At 43.5% G+C, this 17108-nt stretch overlaps 29 non-coding genes across 29 annotated transcripts; all 29 read right to left on the reverse strand.

Annotated features, from left to right (window-relative positions):
• Positions 1-315: 315 nt before the first annotated feature.
• On the reverse strand, positions 316-397 carry Trnal-uag (transfer RNA leucine (anticodon UAG)). The gene has a single exon. It is a non-coding gene; the product is annotated as a tRNA-Leu (tRNA).
• Positions 398-783: 386 nt separating this feature from the next.
• On the reverse strand, positions 784-865 carry Trnal-uag (transfer RNA leucine (anticodon UAG)). The gene has a single exon. It is a non-coding gene; the product is annotated as a tRNA-Leu (tRNA).
• Positions 866-1252: 387 nt separating this feature from the next.
• Positions 1253-1334, reverse strand: Trnal-uag (transfer RNA leucine (anticodon UAG)). Its single transcript has one exon. It is a non-coding gene; the product is annotated as a tRNA-Leu (tRNA).
• A 387-nt stretch (positions 1335-1721) lies between these two features.
• On the reverse strand, positions 1722-1803 carry Trnal-uag (transfer RNA leucine (anticodon UAG)). Its single transcript has one exon. It is a non-coding gene; the product is annotated as a tRNA-Leu (tRNA).
• A 387-nt stretch (positions 1804-2190) lies between these two features.
• Positions 2191-2272, reverse strand: Trnal-uag (transfer RNA leucine (anticodon UAG)). Its single transcript has one exon. It is a non-coding gene; the product is annotated as a tRNA-Leu (tRNA).
• Positions 2273-3126: 854 nt separating this feature from the next.
• On the reverse strand, positions 3127-3208 carry Trnal-uag (transfer RNA leucine (anticodon UAG)). The gene has a single exon. It is a non-coding gene; the product is annotated as a tRNA-Leu (tRNA).
• A 386-nt stretch (positions 3209-3594) lies between these two features.
• Positions 3595-3676, reverse strand: Trnal-uag (transfer RNA leucine (anticodon UAG)). The gene has a single exon. It is a non-coding gene; the product is annotated as a tRNA-Leu (tRNA).
• Positions 3677-4063: 387 nt separating this feature from the next.
• On the reverse strand, positions 4064-4145 carry Trnal-uag (transfer RNA leucine (anticodon UAG)). Its single transcript has one exon. It is a non-coding gene; the product is annotated as a tRNA-Leu (tRNA).
• An 854-nt stretch (positions 4146-4999) lies between these two features.
• Trnal-uag (transfer RNA leucine (anticodon UAG)) lies at positions 5000-5081 on the reverse strand. Its single transcript has one exon. It is a non-coding gene; the product is annotated as a tRNA-Leu (tRNA).
• Positions 5082-5467: 386 nt separating this feature from the next.
• Positions 5468-5549, reverse strand: Trnal-uag (transfer RNA leucine (anticodon UAG)). The gene has a single exon. It is a non-coding gene; the product is annotated as a tRNA-Leu (tRNA).
• Positions 5550-5936: 387 nt separating this feature from the next.
• On the reverse strand, positions 5937-6018 carry Trnal-uag (transfer RNA leucine (anticodon UAG)). Its single transcript has one exon. It is a non-coding gene; the product is annotated as a tRNA-Leu (tRNA).
• An 855-nt stretch (positions 6019-6873) lies between these two features.
• Positions 6874-6955, reverse strand: Trnal-uag (transfer RNA leucine (anticodon UAG)). Its single transcript has one exon. It is a non-coding gene; the product is annotated as a tRNA-Leu (tRNA).
• A 386-nt stretch (positions 6956-7341) lies between these two features.
• On the reverse strand, positions 7342-7423 carry Trnal-uag (transfer RNA leucine (anticodon UAG)). Its single transcript has one exon. It is a non-coding gene; the product is annotated as a tRNA-Leu (tRNA).
• Positions 7424-7809: 386 nt separating this feature from the next.
• Positions 7810-7891, reverse strand: Trnal-uag (transfer RNA leucine (anticodon UAG)). The gene has a single exon. It is a non-coding gene; the product is annotated as a tRNA-Leu (tRNA).
• A 387-nt stretch (positions 7892-8278) lies between these two features.
• Positions 8279-8360, reverse strand: Trnal-uag (transfer RNA leucine (anticodon UAG)). The gene has a single exon. It is a non-coding gene; the product is annotated as a tRNA-Leu (tRNA).
• An 856-nt stretch (positions 8361-9216) lies between these two features.
• Positions 9217-9298, reverse strand: Trnal-uag (transfer RNA leucine (anticodon UAG)). The gene has a single exon. It is a non-coding gene; the product is annotated as a tRNA-Leu (tRNA).
• Positions 9299-9685: 387 nt separating this feature from the next.
• Positions 9686-9767, reverse strand: Trnal-uag (transfer RNA leucine (anticodon UAG)). The gene has a single exon. It is a non-coding gene; the product is annotated as a tRNA-Leu (tRNA).
• A 387-nt stretch (positions 9768-10154) lies between these two features.
• Trnal-uag (transfer RNA leucine (anticodon UAG)) lies at positions 10155-10236 on the reverse strand. Its single transcript has one exon. It is a non-coding gene; the product is annotated as a tRNA-Leu (tRNA).
• Positions 10237-11091: 855 nt separating this feature from the next.
• Trnal-uag (transfer RNA leucine (anticodon UAG)) lies at positions 11092-11173 on the reverse strand. The gene has a single exon. It is a non-coding gene; the product is annotated as a tRNA-Leu (tRNA).
• Positions 11174-11559: 386 nt separating this feature from the next.
• Positions 11560-11641, reverse strand: Trnal-uag (transfer RNA leucine (anticodon UAG)). The gene has a single exon. It is a non-coding gene; the product is annotated as a tRNA-Leu (tRNA).
• A 386-nt stretch (positions 11642-12027) lies between these two features.
• On the reverse strand, positions 12028-12109 carry Trnal-uag (transfer RNA leucine (anticodon UAG)). The gene has a single exon. It is a non-coding gene; the product is annotated as a tRNA-Leu (tRNA).
• A 387-nt stretch (positions 12110-12496) lies between these two features.
• On the reverse strand, positions 12497-12578 carry Trnal-uag (transfer RNA leucine (anticodon UAG)). The gene has a single exon. It is a non-coding gene; the product is annotated as a tRNA-Leu (tRNA).
• An 856-nt stretch (positions 12579-13434) lies between these two features.
• Positions 13435-13516, reverse strand: Trnal-uag (transfer RNA leucine (anticodon UAG)). The gene has a single exon. It is a non-coding gene; the product is annotated as a tRNA-Leu (tRNA).
• A 387-nt stretch (positions 13517-13903) lies between these two features.
• On the reverse strand, positions 13904-13985 carry Trnal-uag (transfer RNA leucine (anticodon UAG)). Its single transcript has one exon. It is a non-coding gene; the product is annotated as a tRNA-Leu (tRNA).
• Positions 13986-14841: 856 nt separating this feature from the next.
• Positions 14842-14923, reverse strand: Trnal-uag (transfer RNA leucine (anticodon UAG)). The gene has a single exon. It is a non-coding gene; the product is annotated as a tRNA-Leu (tRNA).
• A 386-nt stretch (positions 14924-15309) lies between these two features.
• On the reverse strand, positions 15310-15391 carry Trnal-uag (transfer RNA leucine (anticodon UAG)). Its single transcript has one exon. It is a non-coding gene; the product is annotated as a tRNA-Leu (tRNA).
• Positions 15392-15778: 387 nt separating this feature from the next.
• On the reverse strand, positions 15779-15860 carry Trnal-uag (transfer RNA leucine (anticodon UAG)). The gene has a single exon. It is a non-coding gene; the product is annotated as a tRNA-Leu (tRNA).
• A 386-nt stretch (positions 15861-16246) lies between these two features.
• Trnal-uag (transfer RNA leucine (anticodon UAG)) lies at positions 16247-16328 on the reverse strand. Its single transcript has one exon. It is a non-coding gene; the product is annotated as a tRNA-Leu (tRNA).
• A 387-nt stretch (positions 16329-16715) lies between these two features.
• Trnal-uag (transfer RNA leucine (anticodon UAG)) lies at positions 16716-16797 on the reverse strand. The gene has a single exon. It is a non-coding gene; the product is annotated as a tRNA-Leu (tRNA).
• Between the last annotated feature and the right edge of the window lie 311 nt (positions 16798-17108).

Raw genomic sequence — 17108 nt, forward strand, 5'->3', positions numbered from 1 at the left:
TACCCTCTTTTATCATCCATCCGTCTCAGACGACCGATTAGCTCAGTAAGTTGCTAATAAGGCGGATGTCGTGGATACGATCCCCATGTCAACCACGTATATGTTTAGTTTTCTTTGACGATTTGGATAATATTTTTCAGTTATGACCAAGACTCCCTATAGTCAAAAATGGAGTGGTGAAAACCTTTGGAAAGCGACATGCATAACGAACCCTTTCACTTTCTGGTAATCCTTGGCAAAAAGGCACAGGTATTTTAGTTAACCTCACAGAGGTCTTGTCTATCTTTGAAGGGATCAAGGACAAAACAAACCATATGGCAGCGGTGGGATTCGAACCCACGCCTCCGGAGAGACTGGTGCCTAAAACCAGCGCCTTAGACCACTCGGCCACGCTACCTATATGCTAAACGTTTCATGAAACAACGTCTTAACCTCCACACTATTCCTAAAATGGCTATTTAAGAGTATACCGTCTTTGATCATCCATCCCTCTCAGACGACCGATTAGCTCAGTAAGTTGCTAATAAGGCGGATGTCGTGGATACGATCCCCATGTCAACCACGTATATGTTTAGTTTTCTTTGACGATTTGGATAATATTTTTCAGTTATGACCAAGACTCCCTATAGTCAAAAATGGAGTGGTGAAAACCTTTGGAAAGCGACATGCATAACGAACCCTTTCACTTTCTGGTAATCCTTGGTAAGAAGGCACAGGTATTTTAGTTAACCTCACAGAGGTCTTGTCTATCTTGGAAGGGATCAAGGACAAAAACAAGCCATATGCCAGCGGTGGGATTCGAACCCACGCCTCCGTAGAGACTGGTGCCTAAAACCAGCGCCTTAGACCACTCGGCCACGCTACCTATATGCTAAACGTTTCATGAAACAACGTCTTAACCTCCACACTATTCCTAAAATGGCATGTTTAAGAGTATACCGTCTTTGATCATCCATCCCTCTCAGACGACCGATTAGCTCAGTAAGTTGCTAATAAGGCGGATGTCGTGGATACGATCCCCATGTCAACCACGTATATGTTGAGTTTTCTTTGACGATTTGGATAATATTTTTCAGTTATGACCAAGACTCCCTATAGTCAAAAAAGGAGTGGTGAAAACCTTTGGAAAGCGACATGCATCACGAACCCTTTCACTTTCTGGTAATCCTTGGTAAGAAGGCACAGGTATTTTAGTTAACCTCACAGAGGTCTTGTCTATCTTGGAAGGGATCAAGGACAAAAACAAACCATATGGCAGCGGTGGGATTCGAACCCACGCCTCCGGAGAGACTGGTGCCTAAAACCAGCGCCTTAGACCACTCGGCCACGCTACCTATATGCTAAACGTTTCATGAAACAACGTCTTAACCTCCACACTAATCCTAAAATGTCATATTTAAGAGTATACCGTCTTTGATCATCCATCCCTCTCAGACGACCGATTAGCTCAGTAAGTTGCTAATAAGGCGGATGTCGTGGATACGATCCCCATGTCAACCACGTATATGGTGAGTTTTTTTTGACAATTTGGATAATATTTTTCAGTTATGACCAAGACTCCCTATAGTCAAAAATGAAGTGGTGAAAACCTTTGGAAAGCGACATGCATCACGAACCCTTTCACTTTCTGGTAATCCTTAGCAAGAAGGCACAGGTATTTTAGTTAACCTCACAGAGGTCTTGTCTATCTTGGAAGGGATCAAGGACAAAAACAAGCCATATGGCAGCGGTGGGATTCGAACCCACGCCTCCGGAGAGACTGGTGCCTAAAACCAGCGCCTTAGACCACTCGGCCACGCTACCTATATGCTAAACGTTTCATGAAACAACGTCTTAACCTCCACACTATTCCTAAAATGGCATGTTTAAGAGTATACCGTCTTTGATCATCCATCCCTCTCAGACGACCGATTAGCTCAGTAAGTTGCTAATAAGGCGGATGTCGTGGATACGATCCCCATGTCAACCACGTATATGTTTAGTTTTCTTTGACGATTTGGATAATATTTTTCAGTTATGACCAAGACTCCCTATAGTCAAAAAAGGAGTGGTGAAAACCTTTGGAAAGCGACATGCATCACGAACCCTTTCACTTTCTGGTAATCCTTGGTAAGAAGGCACAGGTATTTTAGTTAACCTCACAGAGGTCTTGTCTATCTTGGAAGGGATCAAGGACAAAAACAAGCCATATGGCAGCGGTGGGATTCGAACCCACGCCTCCGGAGAGACTGGTGCCTAAAACCAGCGCCTTAGACCACTCGGCCACGCTACCTATATGCTAAACGTTTCATGAAACAACGTCTTAACCTCCACACTAATCCTAAAATGTCATATTTAAGAGTATACCGTCTTTGATCATCCATCCCTCTCAGACGACCGATTAGCTCAGTAAGTTGCTAATAAGGCGGATGTCGTGGATACGATCCCCATGTCAACCACGTATATGGTGAGTTTTTTTTGACAATTTGGATAATATTTTTCAGTTATGACCAAGACTCCCTATAGTCAAAAATGGAGTGGTGAAAACCTTTGGAAAGCGACATGCATCACGAACCCTTTCACTTTCTGGTAATCCTTGGCAAGAAGTCACAGGTATTTTAGTTAACCTCACAGAGGTCGTGTCTATCTTGGAAGGGATCAAGGACAAAAACAAACCATATGGCAGAGTTGGCATTCGAACCCACGCCTCCGGAGAGACTGGTGCCTAAAACCAGCGCCTTAGACCACTCGGCCACGCTACCTATATGCTAAACGTTTCATGAAACAACGTCTTAACCTCCACACTATTCCTAAAATGGCTATTTAAGAGTATACCGTCTTTGATCATCCATCCCTCTCAGACGACCGATTAGCTCAGTAAGTTGCTAATAAGGCGGATGTCGTGGATACGATCCCCATGTCAACCACGTATATGTTTAGTTTTCTTTGACGATTTGGATAATATTTTTCAGTTATGACCAAGACTCCCTATAGTCAAAAATGGAGTGGTGAAAACCTTTGGAAACTGACATGCATAACGAACCCTTTCACTTTCTGGTAATCCTTGGCAAAAAGGCACAGGTATTTTAGTTAACCTCACAGAGGTCTTGTCTATCTTTGAAGGGATCAAGGACAAAACAAACAATATGGCAGCGGTGGGATTCGAACCCACGCCTCCGGAGAGACTGGTGCCTAAAACCAGCGCCTTAGACCACTCGGCCACGCTACCTATATGCTAAACGTTTCATGAAACAACGTCTTAACCTCCACACTATTCCTAAAATGGCTATTTAAGAGTATACCGTCTTTGATCATCCATCCCTCTCAGACGACCGATTAGCTCAGTAAGTTGCTAATAAGGCGGATGTCGTGGATACGATCCCCATGTCAACCACGTATATGTTTAGTTTTCTTTGACGATTTGGATAATATTTTTCAGTTATGACCAAGACTCCCTATAGTCAAAAAAGGAGTGGTGAAAACCTTTGGAAAGCGACATGCATAACAAATCCTTTCACTTTCTGGTAATCCTTGGTAAGAAGGCACAGGTATTTTAGTTAACCTCACAGAGGTCTTGTCTATCTTGGAAGGGATCAAGGACAAAAACAAGCCATATGGCAGCGGTGGGATTCGAACCCACGCCTCCGGAGAGACTGGTGCCTAAAACCAGCGCCTTAGACCACTCGGCCACGCTACCTATATGCTAAACGTTTCATGAAACAACGTCTTAACCTCCACACTATTCCTAAAATGGCATGTTTAAGAGTATACCGTCTTTGATCATCCATCCCTCTCAGACGACCGATTAGCTCAGTAAGTTGCTAATAAGGCGGATGTCGTGGATACGATCCCCATGTCAACCACGTATATGTTTAGTTTTCTTTGACGATTTGGATAATATTTTTCAGTTATGACCAAGACTCCCTATAGTCAAAAAAGGAGTGGTGAAAACCTTTGGAAAGCGACATGCATCACGAACCCTTTCACTTTCTGGTAATCCTTGGTAAGAAGGCACAGGTATTTTAGTTAACCTCACAGAGGTCTTGTCTATCTTGGAAGGGATCAAGGACAAAAACAAGCCATATGGCAGCGGTGGGATTCGAACCCACGCCTCCGGAGAGACTGGTGCCTAAAACCAGCGCCTTAGACCACTCGGCCACGCTACCTATATGCTAAACGTTTCATGAAACAACGTCTTAACCTCCACACTAATCCTAAAATGTCATATTTAAGAGTATACCGTCTTTGATCATCCATCCCTCTCAGACGACCGATTAGCTCAGTAAGTTGCTAATAAGGCGGATGTCGTGGATACGATCCCCATGTCAACCACGTATATGGTGAGTTTTTTTTGACAATTTGGATAATATTTTTCAGTTATGACCAAGACTCCCTATAGTCAAAAATGGAGTGGTGAAAACCTTTGGAAAGCGACATGCATCACGAACCCTTTCACTTTCTGGTAATCCTTGGCAAGAAGTCACAGGTATTTTAGTTAACCTCACAGAGGTCGTGTCTATCTTGGAAGGGATCAAGGACAAAAACAAACCATATGGCAGAGTTGGCATTCGAACCCACGCCTCCGGAGAGACTGGTGCCTAAAACCAGCGCCTTAGACCACTCGGCCACGCTACCTATATGCTAAACGTTTCATGAAACAACGTCTTAACCTCCACACTATTCCTAAAATGGCTATTTAAGAGTATACCGTCTTTGATCATCCATCCCTCTCAGACGACCGATTAGCTCAGTAAGTTGCTAATAAGGCGGATGTCGTGGATACGATCCCCATGTCAACCACGTATATGTTTAGTTTTCTTTGACGATTTGGATAATATTTTTCAGTTATGACCAAGACTCCCTATAGTCAAAAATGGAGTGGTGAAAACCTTTGGAAACTGACATGCATAACGAACCCTTTCACTTTCTGGTAATCCTTGGCAAAAAGGCACAGGTATTTTAGTTAACCTCACAGAGGTCTTGTCTATCTTTGAAGGGATCAAGGACAAAACAAACAATATGGCAGCGGTGGGATTCGAACCCACGCCTCCGGAGAGACTGGTGCCTAAAACCAGCGCCTTAGACCACTCGGCCACGCTACCTATATGCTAAACGTTTCATGAAACAACGTCTTAACCTCCACACTATTCCTAAAATGGCTATTTAAGAGTATACCGTCTTTGATCATCCATCCCTCTCAGACGACCGATTAGCTCAGTAAGTTGCTAATAAGGCGGATGTCGTGGATACGATCCCCATGTCAACCACGTATATGTTTAGTTTTCTTTGACGATTTGGATAATATTTTTCAGTTATGACCAAGACTCCCTATAGTCAAAAAAGGAGTGGTGAAAACCTTTGGAAAGCGACATGCATAACAAATCCTTTCACTTTCTGGTAATCCTTGGTAAGAAGGCACAGGTATTTTAGTTAACCTCACAGAGGTCTTGTCTATCTTGGAAGGGATCAAGGACAAAAACAAGCCATATGGCAGCGGTGGGATTCGAACCCACGCCTCCGGAGAGACTGGTGCCTAAAACCAGCGCCTTAGACCACTCGGCCACGCTACCTATATGCTAAACGTTTCATGAAACAACGTCTTAACCTCCACACTATTCCTAAAATGGCATGTTTAAGAGTATACCGTCTTTGATCATCCATCCCTCTCAGACGACCGATTAGCTCAGTAAGTTGCTAATAAGGCGGATGTCGTGGATACGATCCCCATGTCAACCACGTATATGTTTAGTTTTCTTTGACGATTTGGATAATATTTTTCAGTTATGACCAAGACTCCCTATAGTCAAAAAAGGAGTGGTGAAAACCTTTGGAAAGCGACATGCATCACGAACCCTTTCACTTTCTGGTAATCCTTGGTAAGAAGGCACAGGTATTTTAGTTAACCTCACAGAGGTCTTGTCTATCTTGGAAGGGATCAAGGACAAAAACAAGCCATATGCCAGCGGTGGGATTCGAACCCACGCCTCCGGAGAGACTGGTGCCTAAAACCAGCGCCTTAGACCACTCGGCCACGCTACCTATATGCTAAACGTTTCATGAAACAACGTCTTAACCTCCACACTAATCCTAAAATGTCATATTTAAGAGTATACTGTCTTTGATCATCCATCCCTCTCAGACGACCGATTAGCTCAGTAAGTTGCTAATAAGGCGGATGTCGTGGATACGATCCCCATGTCAACCACGTATATGGTGAGTTTTTTTTGACAATTTGGATAATATTTTTCAGTTATGACCAAGACTCCCTATAGTCAAAAATGGAGTGGTGAAAACCTTTGGAAAGCGACATGCATCACGAACCCTTTCACTTTCTGGTAATCCTTGGCAAGAAGGCACAGGTATTTTAGTTAACCTCACAGAGGTCTTGTCTATCTTGGAAGGGATCAAGGACAAAAACAAACCATATGGCAGAGTTGGGATTCGAACCCACGTTTCCACAGAGACTGGTGCCTAAAACCAGCGCCTTAGACCACTCGGCCACGCTACCTATATGCTAAACGTTTCATGTAACAACGTCTTAACCTCCACACTATTCCTAAAATGGCATATTTATGAGTATACCCTCTTTTATCATCCATCCGTCTCAGACGACCGATTAGCTCAGTAAGTTGCTAATAAGGAGGATGTCGTGGATACGATCCCCATGTCAACCACGCATATGTTTAGTTTTCTTTGACGATTTGGATAATATTTTTCAGTTATGACCAAGACTCCCTATAGTCAAAAATGGAGTGGTGAAAACCTTTGGAAACTGACATGCATAACGAACCCTTTCACTTTCTGGTAATCCTTGGCAAAAAGGCACAGGTATTTTAGTTAACCTCACAGAGGTCTTGTCTATCTTTGAAGGGATCAAGGACAAAACAAACCATATGGCAGCGGTGGGATTCGAACCCACGCCTCCGGAGAGACTGGTGCCTAAAACCAGCGCCTTAGACCACTCGGCCACGCTACCTATATGCTAAACTTTTCATGAAACAACGTCTTAACCTCCACACTATTCCTAAAATGGCTATTTAAGAGTATACCGTCTTTGATCATCCATCCCTCTCAGACGACCGATTAGCTCAGTAAGTTGCTAATAAGGCGGATGTCGTGGATACGATCCCCATGTCAACCACGTATATGTTGAGTTTTCTTTGACGATTTGGATAATATTTTTCAGTTATGACCAAGACTCCCTATAGTCAAAAATGGAGTGGTGAAAACCTTTGGAAAGCGACATGCATCACGAACCCTTTCACTTTCTGGTAATCCTTGGTAAGAAGGCACAGGTATTTTAGTTAACCTCACAGAGGTCTTGTCTATCTTGGAAGGGATCAAGGACAAAAACAAGCCATATGGCAGCGGTGGGATTCGAACCCACGCCTCCGGAGAGACTGGTGCCTAAAACCAGCGCCTTAGACCACTCGGCCACGCTACCTATATGCTAAACGTTTCATGAAACAACGTCTTAACCTCCACACTAATCCTAAAATGGCTATTTAAGAGTATACCGTCTTTGATCATCCATCCCTCTCAGACAACCGATTAGCTCAGTAAGTTGCTAATAAGGCGGATGTCGTGGATACGATCCCCATGTCAACCACGTATATGTTTAGTTTTCTTTGACGATTTGGATAATATTTTTCAGTTATGACCAAGACTCCCTATAGTCAAAAATGGAGTGGTGAAAACCTTTGGAAAGCGACATGCATCACGAACCCTTCCACTTTCTGGTAATCCTTGGTAAGAAGGCACAGGTATTTTAGTTAACCTCACAGAGGTCTTGTCTATCTTGGAAGGGATCAAGGACAAAAACAAGCCATATGGCAGCGGTGGGATTCGAACCCACGCCTCCGGAGAGACTGGTGCCTAAAACCAGCGCCTTAGACCACTCGGCCACGCTACCTATATGCTAAACGTTTCATGAAACAACGTCTTAACCTCCACACTAATCCTAAAATGTCATATTTAAGAGTATACCGTCTTTGATCATCCATCCCTCTCAGACGACCGATTAGCTCAGTAAGTTGCTAATAAGGCGGATGTCGTGGATACGATCCCCATGTCAACCACGTATATGGTGAGTTTTTTTTGACAATTTGGATAATATTTTTCAGTTATGACCAAGACTCCCTATAGTCAAAAATGGAGTGGTGAAAACCTTTGGAAAGCGACATGCATCACGAACACTTTCACTTTCTGGTAATCCTTGGTAAGAAGGCACAGGTATTTTAGTTAACCTCACAGAGGTCTTGTCTATCTTGGAAGGGATCAAGGACAAAAACAAGCCATATGGCAGCGGTGGGATTCGAACCCACGCCTCCGGAGAGACTGGTGCCTAAAACCAGCGCCTTAGACCACTCGGCCACGCTACCTATATGCTAAACGTTTCATGAAACAACGTCTTAACCTCCACACTAATCCTAAAATGTCATATTTAAGAGTATACCGTCTTTGATCATCCATCCCTCTCAGACGACCGATTAGCTCAGTAAGTTGCTAATAAGGCGGATGTCGTGGATACGATCCCCATGTCAACCACGTATATGGTGAGTTTTTTTTGACAATTTGGATAATATTTTTCAGTTATGACCAAGACTCCCTATAGTCAAAAATGGAGTGGTGAAAACCTTTGGAAAGCGACATGCATCACGAACCCTTTCACTTTCTGGTAATCCTTGGCAAGAAGGCACAGGTATTTTAGTTAACCTCACAGAGGTCGTGTCTATCTTGGAAGGGATCAAGGACAAAAACAAACCATATGGCAGAGTTGGGATTCGAACCCACGTTTCCACAGAGACTGGTGCCTAAAACCAGCGCCTTAGACCACTCGGCCAAGCTACCTATATGCTAAACGTTTCATGTAACAACGTCTTAACCTCCACACTATTCCTAAAATGGCATATTTATGAGTATACCCTCTTTTATCATCCATCCGTCTCAGACGACCGATTAGCTCAGTAAGTTGCTAATAAGGCGGATGTCGTGGATACGATCCCCATGTCAACCACGTATATGTTTAGTTTTCTTTGACGATTTGGATAATATTTTTCAGTTATGACCAAGACTCCCTATAGTCAAAAATGGAGTGGTGAAAACCTTTGGAAAGCGACATGCATAACGAACCCTTTCACTTTCTGGTAATCCTTGGTAAGAAGGCACAGGTATTTTAGTTAACCTCACAGAGGTCTTGTCTATCTTGGAAGGGATCAAGGACAAAAACAAGCCATATGGCAGCGGTGGGATTCGAACCCACGCCTCCGGAGAGACTGGTGCCTAAAACCAGCGCCTTAGACCACTCGGCCACGCTACCTATATGCTAAACGTTTCATGAAACAACGTCTTAACCTTCACACTATTCCTAAAATGGCATGTTTAAGAGTATACCGTCTTTGATCATCCATCCCTCTCAGACGACCGATTAGCTCAGTAAGTTGCTAATAAGGCGGATGTCGTGGATACGATCCCCATGTCAACCACGTATATGGTGAGTTTTCTTTGACGATTTGGATAATATTTTTCAGTTATGACCAAGACTCCCTATAGTCAAAAAAGGAGTGGTGAAAACATTTGGAAAGCGACATGCATCACGAACCCTTTCACTTTCTGGTAATCCTTGGTAAGAAGGCACAGGTATTTTAGTTAACCTCACAGAGGTCGTGTCTATCTTGGAAGGGATCAAGGACAAAAACAAGCCATATGGCAGCGGTGGGATTCGAACCCACGCCTCCGGAGAGACTGGTGCCTAAAACCAGCGCCTTAGACCACTCGGCCACGCTACCTATATGCTAAACGTTTCATGAAACAACGTCTTAACCTCCACACTATTCCTAAAATGGCATGTTTAAGAGTATACCGTCTTTGATCATCCATCCCTCTCAGACGACCGATTAGCTCAGTAAGTTGCTAATAAGGCGGATGTCGTGGATACGATCCCCATGTCAACCACGTATATGTTTAGTTTTCTTTGACGATTTGGATAATATTTTTCAGTTATGACCAAGACTCCCTATAGTCAAAAAAGGAGTGGTGAAAACCTTTGGAAAGCGACATGCATCACGAACCCTTTCACTTTCTGGTAATCCTTGGTAAGAAGGCACAGGTATTTTAGTTAACCTCACAGAGGTCTTGTCTATCTTGGAAGGGATCAAGGACAAAAACAAGCCATATGCCAGCGGTGGGATTCGAACCCACGCCTCCGGAGAGACTGGTGCCTAAAACCAGCGCCTTAGACCACTCGGCCACGCTACCTATATGCTAAACGTTTCATGAAACAACGTCTTAACCTCCACACTAATCCTAAAATGTCATATTTAAGAGTATACTGTCTTTGATCATCCATCCCTCTCAGACGACCGATTAGCTCAGTAAGTTGCTAATAAGGCGGATGTCGTGGATACGATCCCCATGTCAACCACGTATATGGTGAGTTTTTTTTGACAATTTGGATAATATTTTTCAGTTATGACCAAGACTCCCTATAGTCAAAAATGGAGTGGTGAAAACCTTTGGAAAGCGACATGCATCACGAACCCTTTCACTTTCTGGTAATCCTTGGCAAGAAGGCACAGGTATTTTAGTTAACCTCACAGAGGTCTTGTCTATCTTGGAAGGGATCAAGGACAAAAACAAACCATATGGCAGAGTTGGGATTCGAACCCACGTTTCCACAGAGACTGGTGCCTAAAACCAGCGCCTTAGACCACTCGGCCACGCTACCTATATGCTAAACGTTTCATGTAACAACGTCTTAACCTCCACACTATTCCTAAAATGGCATATTTATGAGTATACCCTCTTTTATCATCCATCCGTCTCAGACGACCGATTAGCTCAGTAAGTTGCTAATAAGGAGGATGTCGTGGATACGATCCCCATGTCAACCACGCATATGTTTAGTTTTCTTTGACGATTTGGATAATATTTTTCAGTTATGACCAAGACTCCCTATAGTCAAAAATGGAGTGGTGAAAACCTTTGGAAACTGACATGCATAACGAACCCTTTCACTTTCTGGTAATCCTTGGCAAAAAGGCACAGGTATTTTAGTTAACCTCACAGAGGTCTTGTCTATCTTTGAAGGGATCAAGGACAAAACAAACCATATGGCAGCGGTGGGATTCGAACCCACGCCTCCGGAGAGACTGGTGCCTAAAACCAGCGCCTTAGACCACTCGGCCACGCTACCTATATGCTAAACTTTTCATGAAACAACGTCTTAACCTCCACACTATTCCTAAAATGGCTATTTAAGAGTATACCGTCTTTGATCATCCATCCCTCTCAGACGACCGATTAGCTCAGTAAGTTGCTAATAAGGCGGATGTCGTGGATACGATCCCCATGTCAACCACGTATATGTTGAGTTTTCTTTGACGATTTGGATAATATTTTTCAGTTATGACCAAGACTCCCTATAGTCAAAAATGGAGTGGTGAAAACCTTTGGAAAGCGACATGCATCACGAACCCTTTCACTTTCTGGTAATCCTTGGTAAGAAGGCACAGGTATTTTAGTTAACCTCACAGAGGTCTTGTCTATCTTGGAAGGGATCAAGGACAAAAACAAGCCATATGGCAGCGGTGGGATTCGAACCCACGCCTCCGGAGAGACTGGTGCCTAAAACCAGCGCCTTAGACCACTCGGCCACGCTACCTATATGCTAAACGTTTCATGAAACAACGTCTTAACCTCCACACTAATCCTAAAATGGCTATTTAAGAGTATACCGTCTTTGATCATCCATCCCTCTCAGACAACCGATTAGCTCAGTAAGTTGCTAATAAGGCGGATGTCGTGGATACGATCCCCATGTCAACCACGTATATGTTTAGTTTTCTTTGACGATTTGGATAATATTTTTCAGTTATGACCAAGACTCCCTATAGTCAAAAATGGAGTGGTGAAAACCTTTGGAAAGCGACATGCATCACGAACCCTTCCACTTTCTGGTAATCCTTGGTAAGAAGGCACAGGTATTTTAGTTAACCTCACAGAGGTCTTGTCTATCTTGGAAGGGATCAAGGACAAAAACAAGCCATATGGCAGCGGTGGGATTCGAACCCACGCCTCCGGAGAGACTGGTGCCTAAAACCAGCGCCTTAGACCACTCGGCCACGCTACCTATATGCTAAACGTTTCATGAAACAACGTCTTAACCTCCACACTAATCCTAAAATGTCATATTTAAGAGTATACCGTCTTTGATCATCCATCCCTCTCAGACGACCGATTAGCTCAGTAAGTTGCTAATAAGGCGGATGTCGTGGATACGATCCCCATGTCAACCACGTATATGGTGAGTTTTTTTTGACAATTTGGATAATATTTTTCAGTTATGACCAAGACTCCCTATAGTCAAAAATGGAGTGGTGAAAACCTTTGGAAAGCGACATGCATCACGAACCCTTTCACTTTCTGGTAATCCTTGGTAAGAAGGCACAGGTATTTTAGTTAACCTCACAGAGGTCTTGTCTATCTTGGAAGGGATCAAGGACAAAAACAAGCCATATGGCAGCGGTGGGATTCGAACCCACGCCTCCGGAGAGACTGGTGCCTAAAACCAGCGCCTTAGACCACTCGGCCACGCTACCTATATGCTAAACGTTTCATGAAACAACGTCTTAACCTCCACACTAATCCTAAAATGTCATATTTAAGAGTATACCGTCTTTGATCATCCATCCCTCTCAGACGACCGATTAGCTCAGTAAGTTGCTAATAAGGCGGATGTCGTGGATACGATCCCCATGTCAACCACGTATATGGTGAGTTTTTTTTGACAATTTGGATAATATTTTTCAGTTATGACCAAGACTCCCTATAGTCAAAAATGGAGTGGTGAAAACCTTTGGAAAGCGACATGCATCACGAACCCTTTCACTTTCTGGTAATCCTTGGCAAGAAGGCACAGGTATTTTAGTTAACCTCACAGAGGTCGTGTCTATCTTGGAAGGGATCAAGGACAAAAACAAACCATATGGCAGAGTTGGGATTCGAACCCACGTTTCCACAGAGACTGGTGCCTAAAACCAGCGCCTTAGACCACTCGGCCAAGCTACCTATATGCTAAACGTTTCATGTAACAACGTCTTAACCTCCACACTATTCCTAAAATGGCATATTTATGAGTATACCCTCTTTTATCATCCATCCGTCTCAGACGACCGATTAGCTCAGTAAGTTGCTAATAAGGCGGATGTCGTGGATACGATCCCCATGTCAACCACGTATATGTTTAGTTTTCTTTGACGATTTGGATAATATTTTTCAGTTATGACCAAGACTCCCTATAGTCAAAAATGGAGTGGTGAAAACCTTTGGAAAGCGACATGCATAACGAACCCTTTCACTTTCTGGTAATCCTTGGTAAGAAGGCACAGGTATTTTAGTTAACCTCACAGAGGTCTTGTCTATCTTGGAAGGGATCAAGGACAAAAACAAGCCATATGGCAGCGGTGGGATTCGAACCCACGCCTCCGGAGAGACTGGTGCCTAAAACCAGCGCCTTAGACCACTCGGCCACGCTACCTATATGCTAAACGTTTCATGAAACAACGTCTTAACCTTCACACTATTCCTAAAATGGCATGTTTAAGAGTATACCGTCTTTGATCATCCATCCCTCTCAGACGACCGATTAGCTCAGTAAGTTGCTAATAAGGCGGATGTCGTGGATACGATCCCCATGTCAACCACGTATATGGTGAGTTTTCTTTGACGATTTGGATAATATTTTTCAGTTATGACCAAGACTCCCTATAGTCAAAAAAGGAGTGGTGAAAACATTTGGAAAGCGACATGCATCACGAACCCTTTCACTTTCTGGTAATCCTTGGTAAGAAGGCACAGGTATTTTAGTTAACCTCACAGAGGTCGTGTCTATCTTGGAAGGGATCAAGGACAAAAACAAGCCATATGGCAGCGGTGGGATTCGAACCCACGCCTCCGGAGAGACTGGTGCCTAAAACCAGCGCCTTAGACCACTCGGCCACGCTACCTATATGCTAAACGTTTCATGAAACAACGTCTTAACCTCCACACTAATCCTAAAATGTCATATTTAAGAGTATACCGTCTTTGATCATCCATCCCTCTCAGACGACCGATTAGCTCAGTAAGTTGCTAATAAGGCGGATGTCGTGGATACGATCCCCATGTCAACCACGTATATGGTGAGTTTTTTTTGACAATTTGGATAATATTTTTCAGTTATGACCAAGACTCCCTATAGTCAAAAATGGAGTGGTGAAAACCTTTGGAAAGCGACATGCATCACGAACCCTTTCACTTTCTGGTAATCCTTGGCAAGAAGGCACAGGTATTTTAGTTAACCTCACAGAGGTCTTGTCTATCTTTGAAGGGATCAAGGACAAAAACAAACCATATGGCAGAGTTGGGATTCGAACCCACGTTTCCACAGAGACTGGTGCCTAAAACCAGCGCCTTAGACCACTCGGCCACGCTACCTATATGCTAAACGTTTCATGTAACAACGTCTTAACCTCCACACTATTCCTAAAATGGCATATTTATGAGTATACCCTCTTTTATCATCCATCCGTCTCAGACGACCGATTAGCTCAGTAAGTTGCTAATAAGGCGGATGTCGTGGATACGATCCCCATGTCAACCACGTATATGTTTAGTTTTCTTTGACGATTTGGATAATATTTTTCAGTTATGACCAAGACTCCCTATAGTCAAAAATGGAGTTGTGAAAACCTTTGGAAACTGACATGCATAACGAACCCTTTCACTTTCTGGTAATCCTTGGCAAAAAGGCACAGGTATTTTAGTTAACCTCACAGAGGTCTTGTCTATCTTTGAAGGGATCAAGGACAAAAACAAACCATATGGCAGCGGTGGGATTCGAACCCACGCCTCCGTAGAGACTGGTGCCTAAAACCAGCGCCTTAGACCACTCGGCCACGCTACCTATATGCTAAACGTTTCATGAAACAACGTCTTAACCTCCACACTATTCCTAAAATGGCTATTTAAGAGTATACCGTCTTTGATCATCCATCCCTCTCAGACGACCGATTAGCTCAGTAAGTTGCTAATAAGGCGGATGTCGTGGATACGATCCCCATGTCAACCACGTATATGTTTAGTTTTCTTTGACGATTTGGATAATATTTTTCAGTTATGACCAAGACTCCCTATAGTCAAAAATGGAGTGGTGAAAACCTTTGGAAAGGGACATGCATAACGAACCCTTTCACTTTCTGGTAATCCTTGGTAAGAAGGCACAGGTATTTTAGTTAACCTCACAGAGGTCTTGTCTATCTTGGAAGGGATCAAGGACAAAAACAAGCCATATGGCAGCGGTGGGATTCGAACCCACGCCTCCGGAGAGACTGGTGCCTAAAACCAGCGCCTTAGACCACTCGGCCACGCTACCTATATGCTAAACGTTTCATGAAACAACGTCTTAACCTCCACACTAATCCTAAAATGTCATATTTAAGAGTATACCGTCTTCGATCATCCATCCCTCTCAGACGACCGATTAGCTCAGTAAGTTGCTAATAAGGCGGATGTCGTGGATACAATCCCCATGTCAACCACGTATATGTTGAGTTTTCTTTGACGATTTGGATAATATTTTTCAGTTATGACCAAGACTCCCTATAGTCAAAAATGGAGTGGTGAAAACCTTTGGAAAGCGACATGCATCACGAACCCTTTCACTTTCTGGTAATCCTTGGTAAGAAGGCACAGGTATTTTAGTTAACCTCACAGAGGTCTTCTCTATCTTGGAAGGGATCAAGGACAAAAACAAGCCATATGGCAGCGGTGGGATTCGAACCCACGCCTCCGGAGAGACTGGTGCCTAAAACCAGCGCCTTAGACCAATCGGCCACGCTACCTATATGCTAAACGTTTCATGAAACAACGTCTTAACCTCCACACTAATCCTAAAATGTCATATTTAAGAGTATACCGTCTTCGATCATCCATCCCTCTCAGACGACCGATTAGCTCAGTAAGCTGCTAATAAGGCGGATGTCGTGGATACGATCCCCATGTCAACCACGAATATGTTTAGTTTTCTTTTACGATTGGGATACTATTTTTCAGTTATGACCAAGACTCCATATAGTCAAAAAGGAGTGGTGAAAACCTTTGGAAAGCGACATGCATCACGAACACTTTCACTTTCTGGTAATCCTTGGTAAGAGGGCACAGGTATTTTAGTTAACCTCACAGAGGTCTTGTCTATCTTTGAAGGGATCAAGGACAAAAACAAACCACATGGCAGCGGTGGGATTCGAACCCACGCCTCTGTAGAGACTGGTGCCTAAAACCAGCGCCTTAGACCACTCGGCCACGCTACCTATATGCTAAACGTTTCATGAAACAACGTCTTAACCTCCACACTAATCCTAAAATGTCATATTTAAGAGTATACCGTCTTCGATCATCCATCCCTTTCAGACGACCGATTAGCTCAGTAAGTTGCTAATAAGGCGGATGTCGTGGATACAATCCCCATGTCAACCACGTATATGTTTAGTTTTCTTTGACGATTTGGATAATATTTTTCAGTTATGACCAAGACTCCCTATAGTCAAAAATGGAGTGGTGAAAACCTTTGGAAAGCGACATGCATCACGAACCCTTTCACTTTCTGGTAATCCTTGGTAAGAAGGCACAGGTATTTTAGTTAACCTCACAGAGGTCTTGTCTATCTTGGAAGGGATCAAGGACAAAAACAAGCCATATGGCAGCGGTGGGATTCGAACCCACGCCTCCGGAGAGACTGGTGCCTAAAACCAGCGCCTTAGACCACTCGGCCACGCTACCTATATGCTAAACGTTTCATGAAACAACGTCTTAACCTCCACACTATTCCTAAAATGGCATATTTAAGAGTATACCGTCTTCGATCATCCATCCCTCTCAGACGACCGATTAGCTCAGTAAGCTGCTAATAAGGCGGATGTCGTGGATACGATCCCCATGTCAACCACGTATATGTTTAGTTTTCTTTGACGATTTGGATAATATTTTTCAGTTATGACCAAGACTCCCTATAGTCAAAAAAGGAGTGGTGAAAACCTTTGGAAAGCGACATGCATCACGAACCCTTTCACTTTCTGGTAATCCTTGGTAAG

This window comes from Haliotis cracherodii, unplaced genomic scaffold, assembly GCF_022045235.1.
Source record: "Haliotis cracherodii isolate W230 unplaced genomic scaffold, xgHalCrac1.p SCAF_33, whole genome shotgun sequence".
Taxonomy (NCBI): Eukaryota; Metazoa; Mollusca; class Gastropoda; order Lepetellida; family Haliotidae; genus Haliotis; species Haliotis cracherodii.